The 20,042-nt window shown below is 35.0% G+C and overlaps 1 protein-coding gene across 8 annotated transcripts in view; it reads right to left on the reverse strand.

The window, feature by feature from the left end:
- The window catches only part of CCDC91 (coiled-coil domain containing 91), a 356,684-nt gene that overhangs the window by 300,576 nt on the left and 36,066 nt on the right, over positions 1-20,042 (reverse strand). The window lies entirely within an intron of this gene.

Genomic DNA, 20,042 nt, shown 5'->3' on the forward strand with positions numbered 1-20,042 from the left:
CCTTCGCCCTAAGCAAGGCCACCATTATCTTTCATATAGTTTATAGCATCAACCTCCAAAACAGTACTCTGCTTCCAATTTTGCTCCTTTCCAGTCCATTCTCCACTCTCCAACCTAAGTGTTCCTTCTAAATACTCCTCATACTTAAAACCTTATTCAATGGCTTCTCATTATTTTACAAAGTAAAAATTCTTTTTTCTTTTTTTTTTTTTTTGAGACGGAGTCTTGCTCTCTCGCCCAGGCTGGAGTGCAGTGGTGTGGTCTCAGCTCACTGCAAGCTCCGCCTCCCGGGTTCATGCCATTCTCCTGCCTCAGCTTCCCAAGTAGCTGGGACTACAGGCGCCCGCCACCACACCCGGCTAATTTTTTGTATTTTTAGTAGAGGCAGGGTTTCACCATGTTAGCCAGGATGGTCTCAATCTCCTGACCTCATGATCCGCCCACCTCCGCCTCCCAAAGTGCTGAGATTACAGGCGTGAGCCACCATGCCCAGCCCAAAGTAAAAATTCTTAACAAGAATTAATGGACCTTTGTAACCTAGTTGCTGCTATCATCCTCATCTCCATCAGATCCATATCCTGTAATCACACAGAAATTTGTGTTTGAACCATATGATGCTGGCCAAATCACTACGCTTCTCTGGGCCACAGTGTCCTCATATGTCAAATGAACAGGCTGACCAGAGGACTTCTAAGGTATTACACTCTAAGATACTCTTAATATATGAACCTACACTATTACTATAGCCAAGTTCACCTTTTCTTCACAAACTACTTTCTCTCCTCAATCTGTTCTTTTCAGTCAATAGTATTATCCTTCTTTAATCCATCTGGGATGCAAAACCCAGGTGTCACCTTTTACTCTTCACTTGACACTTTACACCATAGCAGGTAAGTCAGTCAATTCTATATTATTTCCCCACTCATCCTTTCTTGTCTTCTCCAGTGACCATCTTTGTGGCTTGGATCTCTATCACTATTTCTTGAAAACTACCAGAACTTACTTCTTATCATTCTGCTCTCCAATCCTTTCATTACACTGTATAACTATTTCTAAAACAATCATGTTTTAGACCCTAAAACTATCATGTCAATCTCAACTCCAAATCTTTCAAAACAAGAATGCCAAATCCATGCCTCTATGGGATATGATCTTTGGAGTCCCCCATATAAGCAAAACAAGCATGATGACAGAATTGTGATTTGCACTGGTACTAATGATTAAAAGTAAAAATAGGTCCTGTAAAAAAATGTCTACAAATATATCACAACATCAAGGCACAAGAATGTGCTCTATACAACAAATAATAAAGTGTCACATAGTAATCACAGTAAAATCAGTGTTGACAACATAAAACTGAAGACCCGGACAGTAAGTTGTAATACATATAACTCTTCCCTGTGCTTATCTGGACTCACAATCCTTAATTTATTTTTTCATCATTCCCTTACTTTCAAATGAATGAAGTTTCATCTCTTCTATATTTACTACCAAAAAAGCATATTACTTTTATCTGAACTATTTTTAAAGGGTATCCTGCAGTATGTAAATTTGGGGGACCTAACTTTTTCATATGATATTATGTTGCTAATATTATTATGGCTATTCTTCATTCTTTTGGCTGCTATATTAATTATATGCCAAAGTTTATTCAGCCACTTTCCTATCAAGAGACATCTGGGTAGTTTACAGGATTTTGTTATTGAGACCAGAAATGCTGTGAACATTTTTCAATTCATCTACTTTTGTTTATACACAGAACTTCCCTGGAGTATATGCCTATGAGTAAAATCATTGGGTTGTAACAGTTGTCTATGTTTAGCTTCACAGGAAAATGAAAAAGTACTTTCCAAAATGGTGGCACGAATACAGAGGTCCCATAAATCTTCATCCTTCCTGACACTTGGTTTTAAATGGCATCTCATTTTGTACTTAATTTGACTTCCCTGATCATTAATGAAGTTAAAATTTCTTCATCTGATTATCAATGATATGTGGTTCCTCTTTTGTGAAATGCCTAATCACATCTTTATTTTTCTACTGTGTTGTGTTTTTAATTGATTTGGATAAATTTTTTAAAATAATTCTTGATATTAATCATTTGTCAGCTGTGTATATTGCAAACATCTTCTAGTTTATAACACGTGTTTCCACTTTCTTTAAGGCAGCTTTTGATGAACAGAAATTCTTAATCTATTCTTTAATAACAATTTATCAGTTTCTTAGTCTTATTTTTTAAATCCTTTGCCATCTATAAAAGGTATATACCTTTATTTACTACAAGGAAATTTTATTTTTGACATTTAAGTATTCCAGCCATCTGTATTTGAGTATTTATATGGTGGAAGAAGAGATCTAATTATTTTTTTTCCTGATATGGATCATTTTTCCTCATTACATTTATTATACAATAACTTCTTTCCTTGCTAATCTGATAAGCCATCTTTATCATACACCAAATTTATTCTAGTATAAACAGACCCATAAACACTGTGGGTCTGTTTCTAGCTATAAGATTATTTCAGCAGAAATGGAATCTTTACGATAGTGAGTGAGCCCTATCACTAAGATATACCATGGTTAAGTTTTTTCTAAAAGGACTATTGATAACATTCTATAAATACTCCTACAGATGTCTCAAAAATTTCCTGTTAGGTGCATTCCTATTTATTGAATGCACCTATGATAGTATCTATGATACTATTTTAATGTCTTCTTTTATACTTTCTAGTTATTTGTTGTTACTGTAATAACAATCCAATTGACTTCTGTATTAATCTACCCACTCAACTTCAGTAAACTCTTATTTCTTTTCTTTCTTTTTTTTTTTTTGAGACAGAGTTTCCCCTCTTGTTGCCCATGCTGGAGTGCAATGGCACAATCTCGGCTCACTGCAACCTCAGCCTCCCAGGTTCAAGCAATTCTCCTGTGTCAACCTCCTGTATAGCTGGGATTACAGGCACCCGCCACTATACTCAGCTAATTTTTGGTATTTTTAGTAGAGACAGGGTTTCACCATGTTGGCCAAGCTGGTCTCGAACTCCTGACCTCAGGTGATCTGCCCACCTTGGCCTCCCAAAGTGCTGGGATTACAGGCATGAGCCAGGCCTAGTAAACTCTTATTTCTAATAACTTATCTGTGTATAATTTTGATTTTACATGTGAACAAACATATTGCATCCAGATAACAACACTTTTATGTCCTTCTTTACAATTCTTGTATCTCTAATTTATTTTTCTTGTCTTAATGTACTAGCTATGTCCTCCAATGCAATGCTAAGTACATGAGGTAATGTGGCAGATTATATTTTCCAAAGATGGTCTCAAAAATATCTCCCATTCTACAGTTTCTTCTAAGAATGTGACACTGATACTCCTCTCATTGAGTAGAAGGATTTCTGTCCCTTCCCTTTGAATCTGAGTCAATTGATATGACTTCCACAACCAACATATTAGAATTAACACTGTGTGATTTCCCTAGCTAGGATACAAAAATGCAATGTGCTTCGCAATGTGCTTCTGTCTTTCGCTCTTGTATTGCTTGCTCTTGGAGCCTAGATGCCATTATGTGAGACAGACCAAACTGGCCCACACAAAGATATCACATGGAAAAGCCATGTGTAAGTTTTCCAACTGACTGCCTAATTAAGTTCCCAGCCAACAGCCAGCATCGTATCACCAGACATATAAATGAAGATACTTTAAGATGAATCCAGCCCCTAGCCAGCAAGTCACCTCCAGTGTTCAACATTCACATCATCCCAACTGAGGCAATGAAAAGAGTGGAGCTGTAAAAAAAAAAAAAAAAAAAAAAAAAAAAAAGCCTTCTTCTGCATTGTCCAAGTTTCTGACCCTCAGAATTCATAAGCATAATAAAACAGTTGTTTTGTGCCATTAAATTTGGATTAGTTATATAGCAATAATAATCAGAACATGTGATAAGCATGCTTTTATCATTTCTGACTTTAAGAGAATCTTTTCATCTATCCCCATTTAGGAAGATTGCTGATGATGGTTGGTTGACTGGTTGTTTTTTAAATATTTCTTGACAGTTTAGAGATGTTCCCTCTTTTCCTAATTTGCTAAGCATTTTTATCATGAATTTATGTTGATTATCAAATGATTTTCTGTATCGTAATTACACAGTTTTTCACTTTTAGTCTATCAATGTAAATGTTGCTTACATTTATGGATCATTTATTAGTAAATCATCCTTGCATACCTGGGAAAAATCCAATTTGGCAATGATGTTTGTCTTCTTTAAATGTTGGTTTCAATTTGCTACTATCCTGTTTGGGATTACCAGCTCTATATTAAAAGTGAAATACATCTGTAATTGTCATCTGTTTTAGTGTCTTCATTTGATTTGGATATCAGGATTATGCTGGGCTTTCAGAACTTGCTGGGGAATTATCCTCTGTTTGTATTAATTTTAAAAGATTGCAACAGATTGGAATAATCTATTTCTCAAAATTTTGGTAGGGACTTATTTATTGGCAAATCATTTGGGCTTATTGCTTTCTTTGTGGGAAGATTCAGACTTTTAATTTCTCCCTCGGTTTTTACAAGTAATATTTTCCTAGAAATGTCTATTTTTACATAGGTCACATATAATTAACAGTATTCTCATTTTCCTTTTAATCTCTGATTTATGTTACATATCTCTTTTTCATTCTTTATATATTGAATTCTGTATATGTCCATGAACTGTATTATTCATATATTGTATACCCTTTGCTGACTTTTTTATCTATCAATAATCACATTTATTTAAAGTTTCCCACTTTAATAGTGGAGGTACTAATTTACCTATACCAATCTATCAAATTTTTGCTACCTATTTGATGTTATATATTTTTGGTGAATGCAGTGAATTCTAATAATTTTATGCTGCCTTGGCATACATTTTAAATATGTTTAACTTTCTCATATCAGAAACTGGGCTTAGTCACACTCGACACAGTTTCCAGTTGTCTACCTCCACCCAGTTCCTCTATGTGGTTGTTCCAGATACTACCTTATACAATCGCCTCCCAGTAACCACTTCTCTATGGGACAGCTGGATACAACCTACTTGACTCACCCTACTGACTCCCATACGCCTCCCAGTAACCACTTCTCTATGGGACAGCTGGATACAACCTACTTGACTCACCCTGCTGACTCCCATACCCTGCACAGACTGCCCAGATAAGCTGCTGTGACCATCTCTCAGTCACACAGTGACCAAGGAACTGAAGTCTGTTTGCTGTAAACCCACTGTATTAGTCCGTTCTCACACTGCTTTAAAGAAATACCTGAGACTGAGTAATTTATAAAGAAATGGGGTTTAATTGGCCCACGGTTCTGCAGGTTGTACAGGAAACAATGTTGGCATCTGCTTGGCTTCTGGGGAAGCCTCAGGAAACTTTCAATCATGACAGAAGGCAGAGGGGAAACAGACACATCTTACATGTCAGAAGCAGGAGCAAGAGTAGGGGGCAGGCGCTACACACTTTTAAACCAGATCTCGGGATAACTTCACTCATTATCACAAGAACAGCACCGCATGGAGGGGATGGTGCCAAACCATTCATGAGGAACTGTCCCCATGATCCAAGCACCTCCCACCAGGCCCTACCTCCAGCCTTGGGGATTACAATTCGACCTGAGATTTGCGTGAGAACACAGATCCAAACCACGTCACCCACCAGTTAGAATTCCCTGCAGGAAAACTCTTTGGTAACAACCTAGACCCCAATATGGCTTTGACTCACAGGTTCCTTGCTCTCTCCCTCTCTTTCTCTCTCTCTCTCCCCACCCACTGGTGGAGCCTCCAAGTCCCAGATGGCTTCCCCCTTCCCATCTGGCCCTGAGAAACATGCTGCCCTCTTTTCTGTGGGATCTGTAAGTAATATATTGCTTCTTTTATTTCCTATGTTTGGTTGTGCTGCCTCCTGTGTCTCACCTGACCAACACATCTAAATCTAACTTCTTTCCTGGTCAGGGCTCTCCTACAGAATAGCTAACTTGTTAAGAATAAACTGGACACAGGTCAGGCAAGCACCAAAAGGGCACCTGCCAGTATAAACAAGCTTCCTTGTTTGTTATGAGAAGGACACCTGGTCACATGTCAAACACCCAGGCTGTCCACAGGGATAAAGAAGTATCCTGTGAAAGGCCCATTATAAGCATCATATGACCAAATCCCCTGGCACACCCTCAGGGCAGGGCTAGAGTTTACAGCCACTGAGAGACCTCAAGACAAAATTAGAAGAAAAATATGACAGTATATTTAATATGACAGTATATTATAACAACTTTATATGATAACAAGTCATCAGTCCTAATACGACTTTTTTTTTTTTTTTTTTTTTGAGAAGGAGTCTTGCTCTGTCACCCAGGCTGGAGTGCAATGGCGCTGTATCAGCTCACTGCAATCTCCACCTCCTGGATTCGAGCAATTCTCCTGCCTCAACCTCCTAAGTAGCTGGGATTACAGGTGCCCACCACCATGCTCAGCTAATTTTTGTATTTTTAGTAGAGACAGGGTTTTGCCATGTTGGCCAGGCTGATTTTGAACTCCTGACCTCAGGTGATCTGCCTGCCTCGGCCTCCCAAAGTGCTGTGATTACAGGTGTGAGCCACCACGCCCCGCAAGAACACAGGTATACTTTGAGAAATTCCTCTTCTAGTAACACACCCTAGAGAAACTCTCACACATGTATACCAGAAGTCTTGCACAAGAATATTCATGGTAACACTGTTTGCAATAGTAAACCCAACAAACAACCCAAATGCCCATCGAGAACTCTAGTAGGTACTGAAGAGAAAGATGAGGACAGATTAGATTACCTGAGAGAGCTTTTCTCATGGTACAGGAATGAAGGAAATGATTAGCTACTCATATCCTAGAACTATTCTTCATACAAAGCAAAACTGCAAGCTGCCACTTGGGGGAAAGGCAGAAAACCCTCTGAAACCAGACAAATACCAGGAGTCAGTAGAGAGAACACAAATTCTACACAAACTGTTTCAGGAAAAAAGAACAGGAAATGCTTCTCAATTTACTGAAATTTGTTTTATGACCAAGGATATGGTTTATCCTGGTGAAGGTTCCATGCACATATGAAAAGAAAGCATGTTCTTTTCAATAGACAAAAGATAGAGACATTTCACCAAAGAAGATATACAAAGGGGATAGCAACTAAGCAAATAAAAAGATGTTAAACATCACCAATCTTTAGAGAAATGGAAATTAAGGCCACAGTGAGACACCACCACATACCTACCAGAGTAGCAAAAATAAAAAGTAATGACAATACCAAATGCTGGCAAGGATGTGGAGAAAGTGGCTCTTTCAAACATTTGTGGTTTGAAAGATCCACTTTTTCTGGTGGGAATGTAAAACAGTATGATCACTTGGGAAAATAGTTGTTCAGTTTCTTTAAAAATTAAATATATACTTCCTATAAGAGCAAGCAATTGTACTCCTAGGTATTTATCCCAGGAAAATGAAAACTTATGTCCACACAAAAATCAGTACATGATTGTTCATAGCTTTGTTTGTAACAGCCAAAAACTGGAAACAACCAAAATGTCCTAAAATAAGTGAATGGTTAAACAAACTGTGCCACATCTCTACCACTATAATACTTATCAGCTATAAAAAGGAAAGAACTACCGATACATGCAAGTTGGAGAGATTTCAAAGGTATCACACTGAGTGAAAAAAAAAAGCCAATCACAAAAGGTCACATAATGCATGATTCCATTTATATAAAAAAAACTTTATAAACGTGTCTCTTTTAAAATGTGTTTTGACTTACTAAGTTTTTCCTTCAATTGCTTTACAAATTTATCACCTATCTGCCTTAGCTTCATAACACATTAGTTTAGAATATTTTAGAAACACAAACCAATGACCTGACAGAAGAATAGGTGTTCCCATTTCAGAGAATAAATACAATTTATCTCAGTTTTTTACAGTGGGTAATAAAAATTGTGAGATAAACAAAAAGGAAAAAAAAGTCAAGAAGTAATCAACAAAACTAGACCAAGAGATAATCTATTCGTTAAAGCATTAAGACAAAAACTTTTTAAAAACTGTGATTAATACAAGAATACAGTGAAACCGGTAGAAAACATGCATAAGAGGGAATCAACAGATAGAAGGAAACTATTAGAGAGAGTAAAATGGACTTAGACCTAGTTTTTCTCCTAGTAAGAAATATGGCACATGAAACCAAAGATTTATAAAAAAATCATAAATCATGATGACACTGCAGCTTTCAGCGTAAGTATTGACAGAAATACCAACCTGATTCCAAATGTAAACATTCTGCCGTGCCTATGCAAATTACAAAATTGTTTTATTATAAAGAAAAAATATTCCAGTCACAAGAGGTAGATATTAAATTTTAGAGTTTCTTCTAAATTTTGCTAACATTTGAGCAACACTGTTCTCCAGATTTGTCAAAACAAGATAAAAACAATTTACTATAATCCCCCCACACTATTTTCATTTTATCTTATCTCCTTCTAGTACTCAAATACATATATATTTTAATTCTACATGCAATTATAAGTTCTTTTTCATTTATTATATAATCTATAGTTCTAAGTAACAGCCTTTATCATTGTACTCTTCATAATTGTATTATTTACCTGTGTGTAACATCCCATCAATATGACAATAATTTTTCTAGATGTAAAGTCCAAAAAGAGGAAGTTTCAGCATGAGTTTATGTTGGATAAACTTTATTATATTTCCTAGCATATAATATTCCATATTACATAGGTAATACCACAATGATGACCTCACACATTAACATTTTTCTTCTTTTAATTTAATACCTTAATATGAACTCCCAGATATAGAATGATTAGCTCAAAGAGTATGAACACTGCTTGACATGGTTTACTGCATCACTTTCCACAAGAGCTATACTAATTAATGCCATCACATGCACTTTTTAAAAAATCTTTATACATAAATACATAAATCTTAATTTTAACTTTAAAGCATAAATTAGTAGTCATGTTTCCCTACCTCAAATACCCTCTCCAACTTCCCTCCCACAACATGACAGCTCCACCCATTTGCCCATTAAAATGGTCCAATTAACCACCTACTATATACCTCTATTCTCATACATATAAAAATATGTATTCTCATATATATGTCTACATATATAATGGTGTTATCACTACATTTTTTAATATAAGATGCCACACATATTTTTTTTTTTTCCGAGACAGAGTCTCGCTCTGTCGCCTAGGTTGGAGTGCAATGGCGCGATCTCGGCTCACTGCAACCTCCGCCTCCTGGGTTCAAGCGTTTCTCCCGCCTCAGCCTCCCGAGTAGCTGGGATTACAGATACCCACCATCATGCCCAGCTAATCTTTGTACTTTTGTAGAGATGGGGTTTCACCATTTTGGCCAGGATGGTCTCGAACTTCTGACCTCAGGTGATCTGCCCACCTTGACCTCCCAAAGAGCTGGGATTACAGGCATGAGCCACTGTGCCTGGCTGCCACACACATTTTTAATTATCTTAGTTGTTCTCATGTAATAATTCCCCATGCAAAATCCACCAAGTTTACTGGTGTATATCTGATTCATTCTTTTTAATGACTACTAAGATTCTATTATGTAGATATATTATGTAGATACACAATAAATACATTCACAATTCCCCTACTCATAGACATAAATTGCATTTCCAGTTTTTGCCACTAGAAACAAATGCTCATACAGAAATGCTTATATATGGAAGTATGTTTCTATGAGCTAGATTTCAAAGGGTAAGACTGCAAGGTCAACTGATATAAATATATTTTTTAAATTTTAATAGATATTATCAGATCACTGTCTACAAAGGCTCTACTAACTCACATTTCTACCAGCAAAATATGAAAACTAATTCTTTCCTTAGGTTCTTGCCAATACAATGTTCTTGCTGGTTCTTTTCTCTCTCTTTCTTTTCATTAAAGGTGGGGGCTGAAGGAGGCAGTATGATAGATATAAGGTTATATATCACACTAGTGAGTTAGAACGTCTTTTAATATGTTGTTGGCCATTTGGATTGGCTTCTTCATATCTTTTGTTTATTTTCATATAGTGCTGTTTGTTTCCTTTTTGTCATTATCTAAGAAGTTATTATACAGAACAGATATCAACTCTGTCCTTTCTCTGCACTGTACATATTTTACCAATTGTTTGTGTGGTATATCTTTCCATTCAAGTGTTAAGTTTCATACAAATGTATCTTTCTTTATAGCTTGTAGATTTACAATGGTGGTTAAGATTTTCCTCACCCCAAGAATGTACGTGATGAATGATACAGAAAACAAAAAAGGGACTGATACAGGGAAAAAATTAGGAATTCAATGGTAAAAGAGGGCTCATCTGTGAAGCTGATATTAAAGCTGTGACCCAAAGTATAAGGATGTAATAATAGTAAAAAGAGTAGAGAAGTCTATATGTGAATATGTTCAGGTCAAAGGAAGAGAGGAGCAGGTCAATTAAGATGGGGATCCCTTCCTATTCTATGATTAAATATTTCAGTGATTTCAAAAATGTATATTCACACATAATAGTTTCCTGTGGCTGCTGTAACAAATTACCAAAACTCGGTGGCTGAAAACAACAGATATTTATTCTCTCACAATTCTGGAGGCCAGAAGTTCAAACTGGGCTAAAATCAAAGAGTTGGGAAGACTGGCTCCCTCTGGAGTCTCTAGGGGAGAATCCATGCCCTGCCTCTTCCAGCTTCTGATAGCTGCTGGTATTCCTTGGTTTGTAGCCTCATCACTCTAATGTTCAAGGCTAGTATCTTCAAATCTCTTTCTACTCTATCTTCACGCTGTCTTCTCTGCTGTATGTCTGTAGATTATGCCTCTGTTTATCTCTTGTGAGGACACTTGTGATAGTATTTAGAACCCATACAGATAATCTAGAATAATCTCTCCATCTCAAGACCCTTAACTTAATCATATCTTCAAAAACCCTTTTCCACATAAGGTAACACTTACAGATTCCTAGGACCTAATATCTTTGAAGGACATTATTCTGCCTACAACAACTTTTTTAAAAAAATGTGTGTAGGTGTGTGTGTGTATGTGTGTTTGTATGTGTAATACACATGTATGTATGTATTAACATAAATGGATGGGAGAAATTAAACTTAACTATTAGTGAAGGATATATTTAGAGTTGCATGAAAATCAAAGAAAATAATTAAATCACTTACAATATAATATGAGATATACAAACAAAATTTTAGTGATCGATTTTCCATTTTCATTAGCGTACACTACCTTACTTGTATACACTTCTACCTACAATTTTCCATAAAAGAAGTGTCTAAAAAGTGTACCTACTATATTCAAATAAAACAGATTAAAGGGGGACATAAAATCATTAGCTTTGTTAAGGGAGATAGATTTGAACAAATTTTTTGTTTGAAATGTACTATTATATTGTTATATAAAATAAAAAAGTATTTTTAAACTATTGAAAAATAATCTCACAAACATCATACTATATACCTTTATTATACATCAAAATACATTTTTTCAACAAACTTTGAAACAAAACACTCCATAATGAAAATAAATTCTAATCTGTTTCCATAAACCCGATTTTCACATTTTACGTGGTCCTAAATTGTGGCTCGCCAGTATTTTACAGCTTTCAAACATAGTCTAGCGACTAAAATGTAATATATTTCACCACGTGGCTAATTTGAAGGTAACAATGACTACGCATCACTCTATATAATCTGAGACATATTTTAATATAATTTATAAACTTTTATATTTAGTATTTTGGATGCAGAGGTCTCAAATTTTATTTTATATGAAGAAAAGATACATTACCATAAAAATAACAGATACAAAATACTTTACTGCACTAAAATAATGCAAGCCAAAAACTTAAACAGAAAAATATTACAATACAGCAATAATATTAAATTTATACATTTAATTTTACGCTACTATTCAAAACATCTATATATCAAATAACATAAAATCAAGTAGAAACACTCTTCCACAGAAAACTGCCTCTAACTTCTAATATGTAATATTTATACAAAATGGGAACAAAGTTAATGACTAGTACCAAACAATCACAAAGAGAAAGGGCATTTTCATTCTTGTATTAAAAAAAAATTCAACATCATTAATTATGTTCATTTGATATCAATTAAATAAAATATAGAGATCAAACTTTGATCTATTCTCAGCATCTAACAAAGCATAACACAAACTCAATAAATATTGACTAATCTTAGGAAAAGTTATATTTACTTCCAACAGCAAAGCATAGCAAAGTCTAGTGAAATTAATGATTTATATTGACAATTTCAGAAATTTTTCAGTTTCTTCAGCTAGCACTCACTGGTCATGAAAAAGTGTGTCACTGAAAAAATGTTACAGAGAAAATCTGTCCTTTATCATTACAGATGATATAAGACACTATATTTAAAAATCCAAGGTAAAATTTACCTCCTTATATACAAAAATTACACTATGCACAGCTTAAGTACCAAAGAAAAAAAAATTACTTATAAATGTCAAATTCATTTTAAATGCTGCCTTCTCAAACATGATACTCAGACCTAGTCCACTTAAATTATCTCATACTATAGTCTGTCTGTTACCAGGAATCCAAATGGGATTTGCAGCATGCCAAAAAAATTGTAACTCAAATTCATCTATACACATCACTGAGCTTCATTTTCCTCATCTTTTTTTTTTTTTAATGCTATGGGGCATTAACTCAAACCTAATGGTGGGAGAACAAGAGTTGGATTAATAAATAGAAACTTTACAGTAGTCCTTATTATAATGAAGTTGTGCCCAGCATTCTATCCTTTGTCAGTTTTACTCTCTCTAGTTGTTTCATACTCATTTATAATTTGAATCAGTTAAATGCAGACCTATGTGTTCTTCCATAGTCTTCAATATTGACATCCACCAGAAATAGTCTCAGGATTTTAAAAATAAGAATGCCATTAATTATATATACGATTTAAACCTTTGGCAGATTTTAAAAGGCCACAAATTATTTGGTGTGCCTTCTACAGAGAAACAGTCTATGTCTCCTCCCCTTGAATGTGGGTGAGCTTTGTGGTATCTTTGACCAGTAGTACAGGTGAGAAATGTGCTATTTTCTGGGCCCAGGCCTTAAGAAATAGGCACCTTCCACTTCCTGTCTTATGAATACTTAACTCTGGAGAAAACGACCCACCATATAAGAAATTTGACTATTCTGAGACTACCATGCTGTAAAGGAGCCCAAATGAGCCATGTGGAAAGAGCACATGAAGACAGAAAACACCAAATCAAACTTGCACTCTGCCAGTTATGCAAAGACCAGCAAAACCCTTCTCAAATTCCTGACTCACAAAATTATGAGCAAATTGACACAGTTGTTTAAGCTGCTAAGTTTGGGGTAGCTTGTTAAACAGCAATAAATAACTAAAACAAAAACCATAATTTACAGTATGACCAAACTCACTATTTATAACAATAGGAAAGAAGACTGACAATTGGTAGCTGTAAGATACTGAAACTGTAAAAAAAAAAAAAAAAAAAAAAAAAAAAAAAAAAAAACTTTCAAATTATCAACTTACTATCCATGCTACAAGTTCTTTGCATTATCTGCCACATAACAAATTCATGGGTCATGATATTAACCAATGCTCTACATTACCTTTGATTCTCACAGTGTGAAGGGAGGGGTAGTGGTTAATAAGACAAGACCTAGCATTTACGCTCCCATTAGCTGAATTGTATACTATCAAGAAACAGTTATTTTTGTTTCCAAACATTTTTATCTGGGTTATATCTATTAATGTATAATTTCACTAAATATCTTTAAAAATCTATAAGATAGCAGTGGAGGCAGTTGTTTCCATGAAAAAGTTGACTACTTGTAACAGTTTGATAAGGACCACTTGCTTTTTAAAAAAATTCTGTCAAGATACAAGACTATAAAAATTTAGGACAATCTCCACTGAGACTATTTTGCAACTGTCTCACTACACTTAGAAATTAAAGAGGATATTTAAAGATGTGATTTAAGAAAAATTTACAATAAATTCCAATAAGGAGACCTGTGTTCATAGAAAAGATTTGGGTCTAATACCAAAAGGTTACACTACAAATATGTTATAAAGCATGTACATATCATTTTCGTGACTATCTATTTTAGCCAAAAATATTTTTATAAACTTAATTACCAGGACCATTTTAAATGGATAAAGGAGCTAGTATTATAATCCCTTTTTAAAAAATGCTTTTTAAATTAAGAAATAATGATGAAGTTTCCATTTTGCAAGATGAGTTCTGTGGATGCATGATAGTGATGGCAGCACAACAATATAATGTACTTAATGCCACCGAACTGCACACTTTCAAATGGTAAAGATGATCAATTTTACTGGTATTTTACAATTTTGAAAAAATAAAGATGATACCAAGAGTTAAGCAATACATATTTGACTTACATCCCCGAATGAACTGTAAGCTGTTTCCAAAGCACTGTTAATTTAAAGTAACAGAAGCTCATGTCTATATAACCTTATCTAACCACACAAAAAAAAACAACTGTGAATTTAAAAACTAAGTAAGAATAGGATTTCTTCCTCCCAAACCTGAAAGATGATCTTCTCAGAGAAGTCAGGGTTCAATAATTAGGACGAAATTGACTTACGCTGACAAAATAAATAAATGAAGATTTTAATTTCCAGATTAAACTGGACCTTGTATTCACAAAGATATTCCAATATTCAATATTCAAAGTATCAAAAGAACTCCTTCCTATTTGGGTCAAAAAAGGATATTGTAGGTATTGTCACTTTACATAGATTCTTCTTTAATCTCTGAATTAAATATTAACATTCACAGGAATTTTCTCACCAATAACAAGGAGATGTTCTCTAACATTTTTCACTACACTATTCAAAATGGCTTCACAAATATAATAAAAAATCAAAAACATGTTAGATAAATTAAAAAAATCAAAAACATGTTAGATAAATTAAGCCAGTAATAAAGAATACATGTTATAAAATTTCATCTATATGAAGTTCAAGAATAGGCAAAACTAATATATGTAACAGAAATCAGAAGAGTAGACACCAGGGGTTGGGGGAGAATGGTAGGGAGAAAGATGGACTACAAGGGGAATGAGGGAATTCTCTGAGGAAATCGAAATGTTTATATCTTGACTGGAGTATTGTTACACAGGTATATATCAGAACTCAGCAAACTATACACCCTCTATCTGTACATTTTGTGATATATGTAAATTACAAGTTAATTTTTTTAATGGGGGGTTGGGGGAAAAAAAGACTTAGGAAATCAGTTAATTCACGAGCTGTATCCCCTGAAACAAAAACCAGAGTAATGGTACTTTTTTTTTTTTTTTTTTTTGGAGATAGAGTCTTGCTCTGTCGCCCAGACTGGAGTGCAATCTCAGCTCACTGCAACCTCCGCCTCCTGGGTTCAAGCGATTCCCCTGCCTCAGCCTTCTGAGTAGCTGGGATTACAGGCACGCGCCACCACGCCCAGCTAATTTTTGAGTAATGGTATTTTTAACACAAGAATCATCACACAGAGCAGTTTACTGAAACATAAATTGCTAGTTGGTAACAGAACAAGACTTACCATCATTTCTGACCGTTCAGTCATAACAGTTTTAAAGATGAATAAAACATCACCACTCTTGATTACTTAAAACTAAATTAACAAGGTATCTCAAATGACCACAAAACTTAGCTTCTCTAAGTTCATCCCTGTTTTTCCATTGTCTAATTCCTCCCCTCTAATTCAGGTCAATCTAACTTAATTCAACAAACTCATTAAACTTATTCTATATTAGTTGTTGTGTGAGAAGCTAAGTACTATAGAATACAAAGATGAATTTACAGTAACCCCTATGCTCAAGGCACTTATAATCTAGTTGATGGCATCACACAAGTACATAATAGCTACAAGACTTCATGGTACCTGCAATATTCAAACTGAAACCCTGTGCAATTCAGACAAGTAATTAGAAAAGTGAAAAAAAAAATTTTTTTTTTTTTTGAGACGGAGACCAGTAAGAGGCTTGTGCTCTAAACTTATCCCTCACTCTTCTCATTTACTACCACTGCAGGAAAATTCCATAAATATCACTGTATTCTGTGTTTCCAAGAAATTTTCAAATGCAAATACAAAGAATCTCCTGCATTTTTATAAATAAAAAAACAGAAAATCCATGGTCACAATTCTATAGGTAGATAGACAAAATGATCCACCGTATTTTTTATAAAGGATATTCAGTTTGATTCAAATCACTGACATCAATGTACCTGGCAGTGTATGGAAAATCACAGATTTCAGACTTTTCTGGAGTGAATTATCCTACTTTGAAAGTCTAAAATTAGAATTATGAAGGGACAGAAAATATCACAATCTAAATTCTGCTTACACAAAACCACATAGTGTTCAATGCCAAGTTCCTAATTTACAGCTGGGAAAATCACCATTGAAGATAGCTGTGCCTGAATCAGATTCACTCAACATAAAACCAGATGTAAACTTCAAATTATATGTGATATCTCCAGCCACTCATATAAACAAGAATAACGTGAACTGAAAGACAGTAAATTTACCTTTCTAAATCTGGCCCCCATAATACCAGAATATTCCTTTCTTAAAATTATCAAAATAAATTATTAATAGAAAGGAGGGGATAAAAAACATGTGCATCTTCATTTAAGTACAGTTAAAAATTTAAAATTACTCCAATTATAAAGTCCTTTTTATAAAAAGCAGAAAATTCTCAATCCTGAAATACACTCTTCACTTTTAAAATACAAAGAAAACCCACTAGACTTTTAGGAAATCAAGTCTTAGCATGCCATCTCAAAACTCTTTCCCAAACAACTTGTCACAAATGAACAAGAACAAGCTGTACTAAGGATGTACAAAGATATTTCTTTAGTTGTTTGCTTAATCAGCTATTGATGTCCCATCATAAATTAAGAAATCAAATGTATGCCAACAGGAGTCTGTCTGCAACTACAATATTACTTTATATTATTTGGCCTCAGAAGTTTGGAACCTATGGAAAGTCCATTTAAAAAATTTACCTGGCATGTAAATGCTAAAATATTTTGTTTGCCTTTTGAAGCCACACCAGATTCCAACCCACAGAGACAGGATTTCCAGTTTATTTCTCACAACCCACATGTACAAACCCAAAATTACAACATAGGAAAGTACTATTAGAAATCTGTAATAGTAAAGAAAAGAAATTCACCATAGAGCTCTATTTCTTAGAGCCTCTAGTATAGTGTCCTATCCACAGTATACAACATTTCACACCTAAATTAAACACTCAAACACAGAAGGCTCACCTTGATACTCTAATGTAAAAGATCGGGCTTTACAATGTAAAACCTAACCTAGCTTGAACACTGTAAATTAAATAATGGCATAAAGGCCGTACAGTGGCTCATGCCTATAATCCCAGCATTTTGGGAGGCGGAGGCAGGCAGATCACTTGAGCCCAGGAGTTCGAGACCAGCCTGGGCAATATGGTGAAACCCCATCACTACAAAAAAATACAAAATTTAGCTGGGTCTGGTAGTACACACCTGCAGTCCCAGTTACTTGGACACTGTTGCGGGAGGATCACTTGAGTCCAGAAGGCGGAGGCTGCAGTGAGCCATGATCACACCACTGCACTCCAGCCTGGGTGATAGACCCAGATCCTGTCTCCAAAAAAAAAAAAAAAGCATAATTTCTTTAAAAAAATTTAAATACATAATTATTACAGTTTAATAACAGTATATCTCATATTCAATTATTTGTAGAAATTAGCCTCATGCTTCTTTGTAGGCACCTATTTCCAGTGACTTCAAGAAATATGCATGTAGCTATTGACCGATTGCAACCACACCGTTTCAGAAACATTGAAATTTAGTACTCAGTTTTGCTCCTACTAGTAAATACCACTTTTAATATTATGTCCACTCACTGCTGCACAGAATTCAAACCATGCAAACCTCACTACCAAAGTTATCAAAGCTTTTAATACTACCAAAACCCAAGAAGCAAAAATATGCCCCCCAAAACTTGCTTACCCAGAATATTTGGAGGATTGAGTTTTCAACTTAATTTAAGAAGCACTATCAAAAATACATTGGCCAATTTCCCTGCCTTAGGCAATGAAGTACAGAATGACCCCAGATTACACATATCCTTTATACATAAATGGACATTAAGGGAATGAAAAGGATATATTCCTAAAATACACTGAGATTTCCATCTTCTCTTTCCATCTCTCACCCTCAGAAGTGCAATGCAATGTTAAAGTAATACTTGTGGTTAAAGAATCATTTCTGAGAAGAATGAATAATGAAAAGTTTAGCCTTGAAAAAAAGTCATCAAAGATAAAGAATAGGTATCTTCAAATAGGGTAAGACAGAACTCTTAGCTGATATAATGAAAAGCTCTTGGCTCACAAGGCCCATAATAAGTAGCATCTCTTAATTTTGTCAACCCAAAACCCTTCCTCCAAACCTTCTTCTAAACATAAACATAGACAATTAGTCCAACGTGAGCTAAACAAAACAAAATATGTCCCCATCGTTAATCAGTCTTAGGGATAGGAAACTGACTCAAGCTGGATCCATCAGAGTCCTTCCCTGGGATGTTTCCAACTAGAGATGGAAGAAGAAAAGCCCTGTTTCTCTCTGATCACAAAACTCTCCTTATCTACTAAGTTCTAAACTCAACTGCCTTCTCTTACTTCCTCAAACATGCAAAAGTTCAGTCCCATTTTTGAAATCTTGCCTTAGCCAGTCCCTGGAATGCTCTTCCTCCTGATATTTACATGGCTAGCTATTTCTTCTGATTCATATCTCAGCTTTAATGTCTCTTCTAGACAAAGGCTTTCCTAAAGTAGTCACTTAATTACTGTCACATCACTCTATTTTAATTCTCTGCATAGCACTTACCACTTTAATATTATTCTTTTTTATACTCTCTGCTGTATTTCTAACACCTAGAATGGTATCTGGCTCAGGACCTATGCACTCCATTCATGATTTGTTGAATAAATCAATATAAGCTGTGAAGAAATTAGCCCAAAGCCAGCAGCAGCCATGGTCTTAGCCCCAGAAAGAAGCCAGTCTGAAAGGGTAAAGCCAATTAAAAAAAAAAAAAAAAAAAAAGCAGCAGCAGCAATGAAAAAAGTAGAACTCCTAGAGCTATCTTCAGTCATCTCTAAGACCAGCTCCAACCCTGCCCATAACAGAGTTTAATTACATATATAGGTGGCCATTAAAATGGTATGTATACACCTCCCTGAGAAGAGGGATGTGTAAGACAATCCACCAGAATGTGAGAAGAAAAGACTACAACACATAAAATAAGATACTTTTATGTTGTACTGTCCTTGGAAAAGTGCCATAATCTGTATTTTATAATGTACGTAATGTATTGTTATAATCATATATGTATAAAGTGTACAGATAAATATACCCATACTGAGGATGTATCCTCAAAAATGTATTCTTGGTAGAGGTGAACAATCAAAAAGTCTGGAGACAATCAAAGTTAATGAGCAAATTTATTTCTTTTAACCTAACATGTTTCAGCTTTCTTTCATTTCCAACCAAGAGACTTCTGATATGTGCTTAACACACATTTGGTACCCAAATACTTGAAAATGCTGAATGCAGAGACTAACTCTTTATGGGTCCAGAGAACAGACAAGTGAAAGTTAAAGGTAGGCAGATTTCAAACTTGTATGAAAATAACTTTCTAAAATTTACGTCTGCCCACAAGTAATCACTGGCTCTCCAACTATAAATTTCCCGCTATTAGAAGGGTTCAAGCAGAAACCTGGATACCATCGATAAGAATTCTGTATTCGTGAGGTAATCTATGCAACAAATGTTAACAGAGTGAATACTAAGTGCTAGGAATCATACAATGAATTAAATTAAGTCCTTACGTCCTTGGATATCACAGTTTAATAGAAAGACAGACTTGCA

This window comes from Nomascus leucogenys, chromosome 23 (assembly GCF_006542625.1).
Source record: "Nomascus leucogenys isolate Asia chromosome 23, Asia_NLE_v1, whole genome shotgun sequence".
NCBI classification, from domain to species: Eukaryota; Metazoa; Chordata; class Mammalia; order Primates; family Hylobatidae; genus Nomascus; species Nomascus leucogenys.